Below are 17370 nucleotides of genomic sequence, written 5' to 3'. Positions count from 1 at the left end.
AGTAATGGCATTCATTTTATTTGCCTTTATTCGAGATGTTTTACTCACCTCTCTCTGTAATGATGAATGTTAGCATAAACATAACCAACCATATTTTGAAAATAGCCTCCCGAATTATACATTGGTTCCAAATTAAGTTCACATCTAAGGGAAGCTCTGTTATAGTTGTAAGAATGACATTGTTTTCGCCGGATACATTTTTTGAAGCATGCCCTTGGTGATATTTTTTCAAATGTATAATAAGTAAATCCACGCAACTTTACAATGTTTATCTGGATTTATCTGGAATGTTCCTGATGTACATTGCTCTGTCGACGTTTGGAGGAGTTTGTAAAGTAACAAAAGACCTTTATAAATACTAAGACGCATTTTCTACAATCACGATTCTAGTAGAGTCCTCTCAAAAATTAAATTATTAAAACCTAACTATTCAAATATATATTTTTCAAGTGATTGTATGTGATATTAACATTGTCATACGCAGATTTATATCAGAATTGGACTGTTTTGCGTTACAGTAAAACAATTGAAAAATAAATGAATAATTCACCAAAACAAAATATCTATAAAACAATATCAATACGACGTCAAATGATACAAGTGAATGAGTTTGCTGTCCATCCTTTGATTTGTATTGTTCAAACTAGAACACACTTTATATCATGTTTATCTATGATTGTCATCAAAATTCATAATATCAAAAACAATAAGTAGATATGGGTAACTAAATCCTTATTAATGAATACAGTAACATTTATTTTGAATGTAAAAATGTTTAAACGATTTGTCTGCTAGCCCCTTTTTGTGATAAATGTAAGATAACTCTAGTTAATGTTCTCACCATTTCATCATTAAATAGTCTTATTTTTATGTAGGTTCTAATCATAATTTACTAGTCAATTATTTGGCATTGGAAAAAGTGGTGGTTATGGTGTATTGTTTTTGAGTTTGTATTTCCCTTTTTTTGTGTTAATATAAGTGTTAGAGGTGTCACAACATACATGTATTTGTCTTAAAGGAATCAGGTAAACTATAATAAAGCAAGTTGTATGTTTCATCTGAATTTTGACATGATAATATACCAATTATTAAAATAATGAAGTAGCAGGACCAATGTTATTGCAATGGATATGATATGGACACAATTTAAGGTAGCACAATACTAATATTTTATTGCTCCAACTCCCAAGTTTTAAAATGCTGACACGTTTTTAATTATGCTTAAAAACTTATAAAAGTGGAATTTGTGAATAGCTACCAGATTACTCTTTATAACTGCAATGTAAGTATGATGCAACAATTATGTAACCATTATAATGTTAACTGTGTCTTAAACATTTTCCCTCAAATTTCAACTTTCAATTGCAGTTAGCTTCCTCCGGATTTCCAAGAGAATTGATGTACATGTTATTCCTATGACCATTATCTACAAAAGGATGTCTCAGATTTCAGATATAATGTATAGAACAAATTTTACACTAATTAAACATTAACGTCTTTTATGCGATTAGAATGGTCACATTAATTAGAGATTTATGAGAGAACGAAATACCAAAGGGACAATTTGAGACATCGTTTTGAAGCCTATGGTGTGTTGATTTAGATTTCGTTAAAATTTCATGTATAGTTAAAAAGATGAAAGAGCTAAAATCATTCAAGTGAACTGACTGAGATTTTGCCATTGATAAGATAATAATTGATCACATAATGATTGCATAATAAAAATAGTGCATTCATTTAAACATTTAATCTTTTATCTATCTATGTATACCTCTTTTATTATTTTGTATGCATTCATAAGAGAGTTACAGTATTTTAATTGTCAGCTATTGGAGGTAAAAAAATCTTTGTATTGTGCTACCTTAAAACAGTGTTTTTGGACAGCAGAATGACTAAAGGCTTTTATTAACACGTATGCTGTTCAACGGAATGTTTCACCCCATATTAAAAATAGACAGTTAACTGTTCTAAAAAAATTAAATGTTACGGTCAAGTGTCGCACTAAACAAACTATCTTGTGAGTGAATGGGTTCAGATCGACCGTGATGACCTTTGCAAGGCTTACGTAGTCGATATTCCAAATAGTTAAGACAGTTTTAACATCGTTTTTATAGATAATGTCGATATGTTCCAATTGTCAAAACCACAATCACTTTCACTCTTCCATAGCTGTGTCATACCGACTTATGACCATCTTGCATAACACGACGAGATCAAAAGTGAAGCAAATTGTTTGTGTGGAAACAGCTTTTGCATTTTTTTTAAATAAAGTGTTGCTTATTTACCTGACGCTATTGTGTAATGGGTGATTAGTTGGATCTTAACATGAAATTGTGATAATATTTCAAATCTGTAAACGAAAAAAACACAATAAATAATGTCAATTTTTTAGCCTTAAATTAAATATGGGTAAGTTTATGTAAGCATAACACCTGTATTGTGTCTGTTAACTATATCAAGGATCAAACATGTCCAATGTTTGTGTCAACCTATCAATATGAAACTGTTGCAGAAGATTTTTTAACACTAAAAACATAATATCTGTAGCAAAATTTTGATACATTTTATTGCTTTGTTTCTGTTGTGTCGTAGTTCTCCTCTTATATTTGATACGTTTCCATAGGTGTTAGTTTGTAACCCGGAATTTTTTTTTTTGATCGATTTATGAATTTCGAACAGCGGTATACTACTGTTGGCTTTATTTTATACTAAGCTTTTGTTGAACATAAATTGCACTTCAAACGAGTTATTTAACAGTCAGATATATCTGCAATTGATAACAAATTAATTATTCAAATATATATCTAAACAACACACTAATGAATCATGTCATTAAAAGTACTTTTTTTCAAAAACACTCTCAAGAGAGAAAAATATCTAAAATCCAATATCATGTGAATATTCGATTATGTCGTATGTATGATTCGGACATTATTTTGAATAAAAGACCTTTGATATAATTTTATAATTTTTTTTCTTTGTTATAAAACAGTAGCTAGAGTTATGCTTGATAAACTAAAGTTTGGAGCACTATTATGAAGGATATATGCCAAAGTTCTATACAGCGGTTGTACAATTTCGTAACTATGGAGGTTTTTGTCGGATTTTTTAATCACAATTAAGTATTCTGTTGGACGGTTGCAGTACATATGTATTGTGAAGTTTCTGTTGCATGGCTAATTTTTTTTCCTGCATGAATTCATCTTTATTGATTATGTATTAAATACAATACGAAGACTGACAGGTATTCTGCACGATTTTTCAGGGTGTCCTGAGGCGATAGGTGAAAACCTTGATTTGACTACAAATGCAAAAAAACTATACGGCAGTCTTTTTTCTGTCTTTTTTTTACAGTTGTTTTGTTTTCTGACTTGTACGATGTTTAAAAAAAAAATCAAAGTGGTTTATTTTTTATTTAGAAGAGGTATAAAAATTAAACAGATTTGAAACTTAAATGGCCATATACCGGTTAGTGTATGTTATTTACGAATCGTTGTAAATACATTATACTTTGATGCGACTGTCATACAAGTGAGAGGGTTAGTGCTATAAAACCAGGTTCACTCCACTATTTTCTATATTTGAAATTGCCTGTACCAAGTCAGGAATATGACAGTTGATGTCTATTACTTTCCTTTGTATAAAAATTAGTAGTTTCCAATTCCTTAAGAAATTGAAGTGTTATAAAAAAAAGAAGATTTTATCTTGGTAATTGATACATATAGACATATTTTGGTTTAAGTCATACTTATAGTGTTGTTCAATATTAACAACGTGTCACAATATGATCCAATTGCAACTTACCTTCCACAAATAGAGGTATTTCTATGGAACAGAATTGATGGTTTGAAATATTATGTTAGACAATTCTGTACTTGACCTTTATTACACTATCCAGCTTATATAACATCGCATGACACAAAAATTGAGAATGGAAATGGGGAATGTATCAAAGAGTTCACCAACAGGTCTTTAATGTAACGAAAAATTTCCGCACCCGGAGGCGTCCATCAGCTGGCCCCTTAACAAATATATACTAGTTCAGTGATAATGAACGATATACTAATTTCCAAATTGTACACAAGAAACTAAAATTAAAATAATACAAGACTAACAAAGACCAGAGGCTCCTGAATTGGGACAGGCGCAAAAATGCGGCGGAGTTAAACATGTTTATGAGGTCTCAACCCTTCCCCTATACATCTAGCCAATGTAAAAAAGTAAACGCATAACAAAACGGATATTTAAAATTCAATTCCAAAGATATCCGAGTCTAAATAGATATAGGAAGATGTAGTTTGAGTGCCAAAGACTACTTTATGACGTCAAACATTTTGAGTCAGCGCTACTCAAACATGCATGATATTAGTACAAAAGTGTACATATGATGCGTCAACTGCTTTACTGATCAGGATTGCATTTAGTGTAGAAAGTCTTTATGATCAATAGTTTGAACATTTTAAATAACTAAGCATTATAATGATTTATGTAAATATGTCAATGTGAAATAAACCTGCATTATGAACATATACACCTTACAATGATTCTAAACTAATTATATATCTATAATAACTTATCGTTGTTGGGCTTCCAAAATGTTGTAAATTACAATTTTAAAAAAGCAAAAAAAAACAAAAAAGCTTAAAAAATTTGGTCGAAATGCATCTTTTCAAATTGTCGTATGTGAACTTGAACAGTTTTGTACATGGCAGTTAAATACAACTTAGACATCTAGGATAATTCCCAAATACTTCATTCATTTTCATGGAAATAAATAAATAAACTATTGCTTCCCAAGACCATGATACATCAATTTTCAAGTGTACATACAACATGTTACAAGCAAACTTTACAAACATCTGAGAAAGCCAATTGTATTACATGCCTTATTTCCACCGTTTTGATTGGTCAAACTGTTTGCTATCTTGGAATATCCAAGATTTCCTCCCGCTAAACGATTTGTGTCGAGAAGTAATTTTAGAAAAAAACTGTCATCATGGTCATATACGACATTTTAGAAGTTCATGACGTTATAGTATCCGAGCATCTGAGATCACCCACGTTTTTGGTGGGGTTCGGGTATCTAAGTCGCTATTTTTCTTTGTTTTGTACTTTTGATTGTCTGTTGGCATTTATTTTTTGGTCATGTCGTTGTTATTTTATAGACGTATTATTGATTTATTCAAACTTATGCTATAAAAAAGACAGTTGTATAACCTTAATACAAAATAAAGAATAACAAAAGGACTAACTTTTTTAAAATTTAATGAAAGAAAAAAGAATATGTTACACAGCAACAAACCACAAAAAAAATTGAACAGGGACATACGGAATGTGCAGGGGTAAAACATAACATAAGGCGATAACATATCCCTTACATTGGACAGTGTGTAACAATACAACATAAGACAAAACTATGAAACTCAGTTAGAAAAATGCATAACTCATCAGATAGATACATTTAACAAAAACAAAGTGTTACTGGACGTGTCATGGACGGGTATTCATACATCTAAACAACAAAAATAAATGTATAGAACCGTGAGTACTCACAGTTACTCAAGAGTTGACTTAGATTTCCTTTGTATTATAATTAGAAGATGTTTTATGATTGCCATTACGCTAACTATCCATCGAATGCATTTAAGCAATCTTAGACCCTTCAAGAATGAGAAAACTATGTATCGTAAGTATATCTAAGTAATGACTAAAGACATCTTAATTAAAATATGTCTAACAAAATCGTTAAATTAGGGTTCGGAATGAGTATTGTATCCTACTTATCTTTTTTGTTCCATATTTACTATATAATCAACTGCTTTAGGAATCTGCGAGAAAGTCAAACAAAGGCTAACAGCTATATTGACACTTGAAACACAGCTATACAACAATTACATCTGTTACAAGTTAAGGGTACATAGCATTGCCATTTACTACATAATTATAGACCAAACGTGGCAGGATATTCATTCATCCTTCATCCCTGCATAAAAGACACACAGTACCTGAGAGTACTCGCAGTTACTAACAGTCAGAGGAAAGCATGTATTTTTGCAATGTTAAAATAAAAGATCGACCTGTTGTGGTACAAAACAGGTGCATAACTTTCAATGTATTTTAATTTACAGATAACAAAATCAATAAAAACAATATTTCAAAATATCCTGACAATATTGATTTGGTAACATTTAAGAGTAAGTGTATTAAAAGGATAATTAAGTTTACACGAAGAGATATACATTTTTCATCTTTAAAACTTTAGAATGTTTTGTACCTAGTGTTACATAGCTAATGTAACTTTTTCACAAGTGCAACTCTATACGACATTTAAAGATAGCGCCATTTAAATGTTTGAAGAATAGTAAGTCTTCTGCAAGACTAACCTATATTATAAATGTAAAACTTCAAAATAATACAACCAGCATTTTTGTATATTTACCTCAAAGATTTTTTTATAGAGTCGTTATAGTCCCTCACCTAACCTATGAAACAATTAAAACATGTTATAATCAGTTTGTCTGTTTATTAACACACTGGATACGCAATGACAATAACCTCTGACACGTGTAACATTTCTGGGCCTTGAGTGATGGTCAGTTTGACATAACGACCAACTGTATACCGACTGAACTGGAATACCAGATGTTCATTATCTGCAGCGGGTCCTGTGTAATGGGCAAATATTGACATATCATCAAGAAGGGTTCCAACAGTAATGTCAAGATCATGAAGTCTGGAGCCTATGAAAAATATATATCAAATTAATTTGTAAGTGCACGATAAAAAAGCTAACTGCATACTACATGATTAAAACTTTAATTCGGGGTAAAATGTGGTATAAAAGTAAAATTTGGATGTTCATGTTCAATGGTTTGTTTAATACGTAAACAGCTATATAAAACGAGAACGAGCACCATCATTATAAGGTGTGTACATTTACTGTTAAGGTAGCCGTTTAAGTCAACTTCATTGTGGATAATAATTATAAAAACTTTTATTTTCTGAACACGTCTTAATCAATAGAAACGTAATCAATGTTTGGACGTTATTTATATTTTGGTGTACGAAATTTCCTATTAGCCTTTAGTTTGCTTGTCTATAAAAACGGTTTAAAATGCATGAATGAGAGCACCCCGTATAACCCCTATACAAATGAATCCGGACGTTGACGCGTTCGAAGCGATAATCAATACAACATTTGGGATGACAACAATTTCGAATGCCTCTCTAGAACTTATTTGAGTATACATAAATATGTCAATGTGCATGTTTGTTTATTAATTCAATTATACAGTTGTTGTAAGTTTTAGATATTGTATAACACGTTTGATAAAACTACTAGATGCAAAACGCACAGACATGGTGCAATTTCATACGGTTTATGATATAAACAATGCTGAATATCTTTTCGTGCGTACACCTTTGCGTATCAATACCTTAAGCAATACTAAATAACTATACATTGAATTACTACGTGCCTTCAAATGTGCCCTATAACTTAGAATAAACGCAATATCATACAAAATAAATTTTCTCTTACTGTATTGTTCGTTCCACCAAATGTGTCGCGTTCGTTGTGCGTTTTGAAAAAATCACTGTACAGTTCGTTGACAAAAACCGTCACAAATCACTTTCTTGCCAAGGTTTTCGAGATGGTGTCGGCGACCCTTTTTCTATATTTTATTGTAAATGTTTATCTGTTAACTTAGTCAAAGTAGTTGAACTTAAAATATCTGTCATACAAAGCCAAAATTGAAATATTTAACCAGCGTACATTTGCTTGGAATGTTTCTATTGCAAATTGAGACATTCAATGTTATTCCAGATGAAATGAACAGTTACTAAATATCTTCCAGAGGAAATAAAGTTTCAAAAAGTATAGTACAGTCATTAAAACTTTAATGACTTCCTTTTCACAATTTGAGGCTCTTCCAAATGCCGATGTAGTTCCAAATTCGCCTAGACGAAAGCAGACGTACATGTAGGAGCTCCTTGATCTTACTTTGCCGAATGCCATAGATGGTATTCCAACTGCTTTATTTTTTTATTATTTTTTTTTTTTTTACATATAAAGCTTTGTAGATGTGGTTTGATGGCCAGTGAGACAACTTTCCACCAAAGTTTAAATGAAGTGGGTGTATAAAGCAACTATTATAGTCCAATGTACAAAATTAAACAATGAGGAAAACCTAAACCACAGTTTGATAAAAAAAAAAAAAGGCCCCGATATATAGATAAAATATGAAAAATTAAAACGATAAAATTAACGGTTATTGATTTATAACTTATGAATTATGTATTAAAGAAAAAAAAGGACAGCTCTATATAACCAATGTACTACAGGATCCTGACGTTGGACCGACAAAAAAAAAGTGCAGCGGGATTAAACATGTGAGACCCCAACCCTCTCCTTAACATAGAACACTGGTGTAGCAGCACAACATGATAAAAAAAGTTCAGTTGCAATTGGCTAAACTCAAAATGTCGGTACAAGGCACAAAAACCATATACATAAAATATCGACACAGGAGTAATTGTAGTAACTGATAGTTATTTCAAAGCAAATTCCAACTAAGAAGTAAATTATGTATTTAAAGTGTTAATCAGTATATCCTACGATTTTAGGTACATAAAAGATGTAATAAAACGCATGAACTTGTGCAATGCCAAATATAAACAGTATCGAGAGGATGTACGGTATTATGAGTTCTCATAAGTGTGCATAAATTGTAATAATGTTAAGTGATGTTTTGATTTAACAGGTACATCAAAACTTTCTATATTGTGGCCATTTTTTTTTAATTTATGAAAGAATTTGGTGAAGGGTGACTGGGAAATATACTATTAGATATGATCACTTTGGTCTTTTTCCGACCGGCAGTAAAAACTGACCGAAGTTGGCCACCCATTTAGTTGTGTGGAATGTAAAGGTACACAGTCACGTCCAGTCCGAATGGGAATATAAAATCTAATGTCTCGTGTAAAGGTGTAAAGAGAGTACCACGCTAACTACACTGTACGAACCCCTGCAAAAACTCCATGAGAGGTCATAAATAGCCTGTTGAAAGGCAACATTTGTGTCCTTTTAAAATATACATCATTTTATCCAGTGGCAGTCCTGACGTAATTGCGGAGGACCTCCTTCCAGGACTTACATGTAGTATGTGTTGCTACTTTGTGCTTATCCTAAACATGCATGACTGGTGATTGATGCTTTGCTAAACCCATAATTTACCAATGAAGCCAATAGAAATTGGGGAATATAAATATGGTCCCTGTTGTCTTCTGTGAAATGAATCAAAATTTGAATGAAATGCATTTGGGTGGGTATAGACTTTAAGGTGCTTATAAGAACCAGAATGACCTGACCAATCATTTAGATTTTTGTACCACAGTAGAAAGACTGTAATGTTTGAGGAATTTAAGCATAATCTTTATACCGTAAAAATTAAACAAACACAAAAACATAATTGAAGAAAGCAAACCAGTTAATATTAAGAATTGTTTCTTCATCTTTATATCTTCACATTAAAGTAACTGTATTACTATTGATGGCTATCAGTTACATGTTCCTTGCATACACTTATTCTTTAGTCGTAATGTAACTCTATGGTAATCTATGATCCCCTAGGACCCGCCTCTGAGATTCAGGCCAAAAGGCTTAACCTATAATCCATTGATTGTTTTTGATTGCTTTCTATATCAAAAAGAAGATGTGGTCTTCGCAAGAGACTAATCGAAACAAAAATAAATAACTATAGGTCACCGTACGGCCTTTAAAAACGAACAAAGCCCACACCGCTATAAAACACACCGAAATGACAAATGTAGTACAATTCATACGAGAAAACTAACGGCCCAATTCATGCACAAAATAGTGAACAAAAAATATATATAACTACTGAATAACACGTTCCTGGCTTTGGACAGGCACATACAGAATATATCGGGATTAATCATGTTAGCGGGCACCCAACCCACCACCTAACTGTACATTGACTGTTGTATGGTAAACACTTTCAAAAATGCTATCAAATTCGAAATAGGACGTGTGTATCTGTATGCTTAGTCATAGTCGCATCTGTCGAGTTATTGTATTTTCCTACCAATTCACGCTTTCGTATACATGAGGATTTTTGTACACGTAAAAATTTCCTCCAAGAGTTTTTCGACAAAACAACGGACATAATGGGTTGCTGTCTGCATGTTATGTTGGTAAATTATTATTTTCAAACATGCATATTGGTTATATTCATATCAAAGCATAATTTAATACATGCAAACTTCATTGACAAACGCAATATTGTGTCAACGAAGCGTACAGTATAAAAAGATGTAATGACAACGAAGCGTACACAACATGAAAATAAAGACATTTTAAAACGTGTATTTATTTTGTTTCTAGACACAGCATAAACAATCGATCTGTATAAGTTTGTTAATTTATACTATAAAGTTTTCAAAAATGTATGTTTTAAAATCTATGAGGTACGAGAAACATTAAGTTTTGAATGTTTAAAAATACCAAGCACGTTTTATCATTGATATCGTCGTGCGTTTTTTGATGTTTGTATATAAAAATGTCACATTTTTGAAAAACCTTTAAGTAACTAATGAGTATTATGGCAAAGAATATATTGGAGCCAAATATCCGAAGAATGAATGTTGAATTTTCTTTAAAAGTATTATTTTTTATTGTCAGAACTCAGTGTCACACGGTGTGTTCGATTCGAACGCGTCAACGTCCGGTTTCATCTATATCGGGGTTATACAGGGTGGAGAGACAAAATACTTGCTGCCGTAATTTTAAATCAAAGATTGAAATTGTGTTTTTTTGTGAGCAGTTGCTTTTACTAGACCAATATCGGTGTAATTTAAAAACAAATAAACATGTACTGTTACATCACTGTCCCATGTTATCAGAGAGTTCGGGTATCGATAATATCTTTAATGTTTAACCGAGTCACGTTCTATATATATATATATATATATGAGAGCCCATGTGGTCGTGTGGTCTAGCGAGACGGCTGCAGTGCAGGCGATTTGGTGTCACGATATCATAATAGCATGGGTTCGAATCCCGGCGAAGGAAGAATCAAAAAATTTGCTAAAGCAAATTAAAAGATCTAACATTGTTGGGTTGATGTTTAGACGAGTTGTATATACATTATGTACACATCCATGTATCACCATCATTGATGGTGATCCGATGGATAACATCTTCATGCCTTATATATTATGTACTGTAGTACGCCGCTAGATTAAAACTGACGTGGAAAGGTAACACATGCCCACCGAAAGCTCTTTCTTTGAGAGCCCAGGTGGTCGTGTGGTCTAGCGGGACGGCTGCAGTGCAGGCGATTTGGTGTCACGATTTCACAGAAGCATGGGTTCGAATCCCGGCGAGGGAAGAACCAAAAATTTGCGAAAGCAAATTTACAGATCTAACATTGTTGGGTTGATGTTTAGACGAGTTGTATATACATTATGTACACAGCCATGTATCACCATCAGACGTACTATATATATATGCTTGTCCCAAGTTAGGATCCTGTAATTCAGTGGTTATCGTTAATGTTTATGTACCTAAATTAAGCTGTTTGTTTTCTCGTATAATTGAAATCAACTTGTAATTTATGAATAAGTAAGCATATATCAAATATATATGAAAATTGAATACAAAGATAAACATTTCATGGACAAATGACTAAATAATGAAATTGCAGTCATAGAAACGTTTATTTTTCAAACAAATATATGGGGAAAAAAAATTACAGGAAAACAATTTGCTTTTCATTAATCTAGTCAAATCGATGTATTATTTGAATCACATCGCGTATTAATTTTAGTCTTATATGTTATGAGTGTTGTCTAAAATTATATTCAGATTAATACCACTGGTGAACTTGTTGATAATTTCAATTTTCATGACATTGTAGATCTGTCCTAGATCTACCCACCAAAACGGAGACTGGTCCTGTAGCGTATGAGTAGCCGTATTTGTCAATCCATCGACAGCGTATTCTGCATGTTCATTATTATATGTTGAACTTTGTCCACACCTCTTTCCAAGCGCCACATTTTGAATTGCTCTTGTCGGTGTTTTACATTCTAAAGAAAATGTCCTTTATAATAATATTTATAAATGTCATTAGTTCTAAAAAAAATATGTTAGTCGTTTTTGAAAAACTGCTTTTTATCTGCATTTGAAAAAGATCGGATAGTGTTAACGATTCATAAAATAAAGCTGACTTTTTAATGGAAAAAAAGGCTATTTAAGTCTACCGCTGTTGAATAGTTGTGCATTCATTTTTACTGAACTAGTATATATTTATTTAGGGGCCAGCTGAAGGACGCCTCCATGTGCAGGAATTTCTCGCTACATTGAAGCCCTGTTGGTGACCTTCTGCTGTTGTCTTTTCTATGGTCGGGTTGTGGTCTCTCTAACAAATTCACCATTTCCATTCACAACGAGAACAATTCCGGGTTACAAACCAAAACCGAAAGTAGAGTTGAGATTTAATCTTTTAGCGGCTCGATAGCTTTTGTTTGTGACACTGTGTCATTGTAATGAATAATAATTATGTAGTGATATTAATGAACAGAAAAATGTAATCGCAGACGTATTTGTAACTCTGAGGCCTAAATACAATATGAAAATATCGAAATGAATAATTTTTAACACTGTGTTTGTCTTTACTTCCGCCCCCTGCAGTATGGTTTGGTTTATATTGAAGTTTATTTTATGTTTGTGAAACACTTATTAAGTCCTATGTTGGAAACAGTAACTAAAATGTCAAATGCTGATTTTTCATTACTTTCACCCATTTACCTAGTTTCTTGTTTATTCCTTTCGGTGATTGGTTATGATATCAACCATCACACAGAGGTTAATGAACTAATAATACTGATATTCTTATAAAGTATTTTATACTTACCGTCCAATATACACAAGACTGTTTCATCCTTTAGGCTTTCACACACTTCACTGTCGTCGCATGGATTTCCAACACATGGGTCAAAATATGGATCCTGTAAAAGAACAGTTGACCAAAATATCACATGCATTATATATAGCATAATTTATTTTCAGAAGTCTGCCCCAATCCTTATTAAACACCCACTTACACTTTCCCGGGTAACATTACATGAAATAAAACTCCAGACTGAGCAGCACAAGTTCCATCGATAAACAAAAAACTCGGGCTGATCGCATGTGCACAGGAAGAATAAGCAGATCTTCTCAACTATATTTATGCTTCTAAAACTTAACATCAATATGAAATAATCAATTTTGATCTTGATGTATAACATGTAAATAGCACAGAAACCTCTTCATGGCAAAAAAGATGGAAAATCGCAAAAATACTGAAAAATTCAAAACGGAGAGTCAATAATCAATGGCAAAATCAAAAGCTCAAACACATCAAACAAATCCTTAACAAATGTCACATTTCTGACTTGGTACATATACAGTCGTTATCTTATGTAGAAACTGGTGGCTAAACCCTTGAGAGACCATGTATGCATGGAATGAGTGAAAGCGTTTGCATGTGCGAATGATTTTAAAGATTGCTTTTATTTCAAAATCAAAGAAATTCCCTTGATATTCATCTGAATTTATATCGCGATACTGCAAGTTGTGAATATTTGGTTTTTAAGGAGGCTCGAGGGTATAAACATTTCAGAAAAAAATTAAACATTTGTTTTTCATTACAAATTTAATTTGTTACCTTTTGTAGTTGTTACTTTATAATATGGTACAAAAATAATTAAAAACAATCACTTTGTGTTGGCCCCAGATGACTTTTAAAATGTATAGATCATTGAAAAAGTTCCAAATTATCTCCCTTTGGTGGAAAAATGCCATTTTTTGGCTTTAAAATTGAAATATCTTTTTTAACTCATCGGTGACCTATATTTTTTAATATAATTTCCATATAAGCTGTACTTAAACTAAATTATTGTAAAATTTGAGCGATTTCTGTTATAAATTTCTTTTTTTATTTCGATATTACCTTTATTTCTCCTATTACTTCAACAGAAAAATCCCACCTTTACAAAAATGTATGCTTCTTTCGAAGGCAGATTGTGAGCGCAAATGAACGGTGACCCCACTTTTTTATTCTATTTTTCTATTAACTATAAGATAAAGTTTAATTATAGAAAAATATAGACAAATACTATATAAATGATTTAGACCCGCGAACCCCCTTAAGTAGAATCAGATTGGCGCATTTTTGATTTTAATTAGTCTCTGGCTTATAATTCAGCTTGATTCCTCTCAATAAGCAGAGTTTCGTGACAAAAAACACTTAAAAACACATCATTTTAATGTTTTACTAGCTCATATATCGCCATAAATAATCTGCCGTATTGATTTTTATTGTCATCAGTATGTTTTGTTTTGTCAAACGGAATTAACAATAAGATAAAAAAATATGGTATGCAAAAGAAAATGCCCTACATTTATACGACATAACGCTAGTATATAAAGAGCATGCTATTAATAAATTGTCTTCTTTAAATAAAAAGGTACTTAAAAAAATAATTTTAGTAGCCATAAGCGTTATAAAGTAATAAATACGTTGTACATATACATTTCCGTTCATTTCACCCATAATGTTCATTCATATTTTATGTAATTAGCACTGTACAATTGTTGTAAGATTGACTGAATAGAGTAAGTGCTTATTGTTCAAGTAAGGACATACAAGTCAAATTACTAAAGTCTTCAATATAAAAATAAGTGAGAAAAATAGGGGGCCCATTCCTCTATTGGTTTATTCCTTGAATGCCAACATCCTTTGATCTACCGACAATTAACCTGTAAAATTATGTTGGCATTCGAGGAGTAGGTGCAAGTAGTTATCACAACAAAAGTACATGCTTATCAAAACAGTAATATTAATTAAAGAGATAAGTAAATTCCAAGTAGCTAAATCAATTGCATGTTTGTCAAGTTTTTGAAAACTATTTTTGCTGTTACTGCTTAAACCAATATGATCTTCTCTTAAAATAAAAATTTGAAAGACTCTTTGGACGTCAATGCTTTTTTCCATATTTTTATAGCTGTGTGTGCTGTAATATATCCTTCCATAGTATTTCATGGAATTTTTTGAAGCTTTAATTCTCGCTTTAATTAGTTTTAGATTACAATACTGTGGATACATTATTATTTGTTGGATATCAATTTTTGTGGGTTTCGTGGGAACAGGTACACCACGAATTCAAATCTTCAACAAATTAAATAATTTCAATAGGCTTTGTATACAGAGATTGGCAAAACCACGAAATCAAAATCCACGAATATGCCAATTTTCAGCAACCAACAAAAATTGATACCTACAAAAATAAATGAATCCTCAATAGTTTATTTTGGTCAGTTGTTTTTCATATTTTTCTTGGTTACATGTATTATATTACACCATTCTTTATATATTGTTCACATGTTAGTTATGTTGACAACTCATCGGAATTCTTACTATCCTAAGTTATGGATTTCCTTGAAATTTATTAGAGTTGTGGAATAAAGCACTACATATGTGATTTGATAACACTTGTTGAATAGTTCCTACAATCAACTTTCACATTAAGTCCATAACAAATGTTAAGTTTAAATAGCTGTTCAATTGAAAAATTCATATCAACTAAAAAATATTTGAAATGATATGGAATTAAATAAATCTCTTATATCCTTTTTTAAATAAGAAATTATTGTACTTAGCTAGAATTCCTTCAATACTTTTGTTGTGTCTTTAATCATTTCCATTCAAAAACATTTATTTTCAAAATGAAGTTAAAAAACACTTATTATAAATACCAGGATTTAATTTTGTATTTACATTTTCTTTATTTCTTTAAAGTTCATAAAAGCTCCAACCCCCAAATCTACTATTGTTTCTTATCAAAAAGTGATAAAATGTTGCAATTTTATCATGTTCTCTAATAATTTTTTTAACTTTTAAATACTTATAAAATCATTTAAATACTTATAAAAACAACAATTGTTCCTATATAAACATCTATTGAAATATTTTTGTTGTCATTCAAGGAATAGGTAACATATGAAATGTTGGCATTCGAGGAAGACCCCCCCCCCCCCCCCCCCCCCCTATTAAAAGTGTGGTCACAATATGCGTACGTTCAGTTGCACCTGCAACTTTTGTTTTTTTCCCTTTTTCCCGCAATGATTTAAGTACGAGTAAAAAAAAAACAACGATCCGTATCAAAAAGGTATTTAATAAAACAATCCCAAATAAAAAAGGTACTTAAACATGCACCTGTAATATTGAATACACGGGACATATTTCTACTATGAATATGTCTTTACTGATTTCTGTCAAATTTATTAAATTATACACCTGTTACCTTTGATACCTAATTTCAATCTTTTGAAATAAGGCCATTAAGAAGATTGATAATAGCACTACAAAAGTCTAAAAGTCTGAAAAGACCAGTTTTTGTCTTAATTTGAATAAACTTTTACTCGACATTCTCCAAAAGTATGACTCGTGTCTTAATTTTTCTTGTCAAATTTTCATTTATATCAAATTTGTATGAAATTTACTTGACATATTCTTGACATTCTGAATATGGTCTTAAAATTTCTTGAAAAATTCTTGACATTTAAATACTGTCTTGAAATTTCGCGACATGTTCTCGACATTCTTATTTTTTCTCAGTATGGCTTGAAATATTCTGAATAATTTGAATTGTGTCTTCAATTTACTTGACAGTTCTGAGCTAAACTAATCATGACCAATATTCATGATATAACTTTAATCTGTATTTCTATTTATATAATATACTGTTTAGTTGTTTAAAGTAACACTTCAAAAATAAAAGTTGTGCATTTAAAATAATTGAAAATTTGGGTATATAAATATCTTTACAAATGCAAAATGTGGTTTATATATTAATAGTAAATTATGTTGATATACAAATCAATCATTTAACAGAAGAAAAATTGTGTAATGTCATCGGTTGGAATATGTTTTAAGTATTACACATGGACAGGTTGAGTACACGCAACTTTTCAAATAGAAATTACTGCTTTACCTGTAATAATTAAAATATAAGTCATACAACTTAGCAGTTGTCCGACCATGCCACTACAATTTAAAAAGTTTGTTCATAGACAGAAATAAAAATCATCATTTTGATGAAAAAAAATGAATTAAAAATTGAATATTTCCCAAAGCTTAAAAGAAAAGTATTATCTACCCCAGGAATAAAAAAAAATGTATTTAAAATGGGTCCATTTTCTTTAAAAATCTTTGGTCTTATAAAATGGATTCCAAACACACATGCATACTATAGATCTAAACATTTTTTTTTCTTTTCCGGAAGCAGTTATCAAAACATTGT

Source organism: Mytilus trossulus, chromosome 11, assembly GCF_036588685.1.
Source record: "Mytilus trossulus isolate FHL-02 chromosome 11, PNRI_Mtr1.1.1.hap1, whole genome shotgun sequence".
NCBI lineage: Eukaryota > Metazoa > Mollusca > Bivalvia > Mytilida > Mytilidae > Mytilus > Mytilus trossulus.
The sequence above is the reverse complement of the archived record's forward strand: the minus strand, read 5'-3'. Positions refer to the sequence as shown.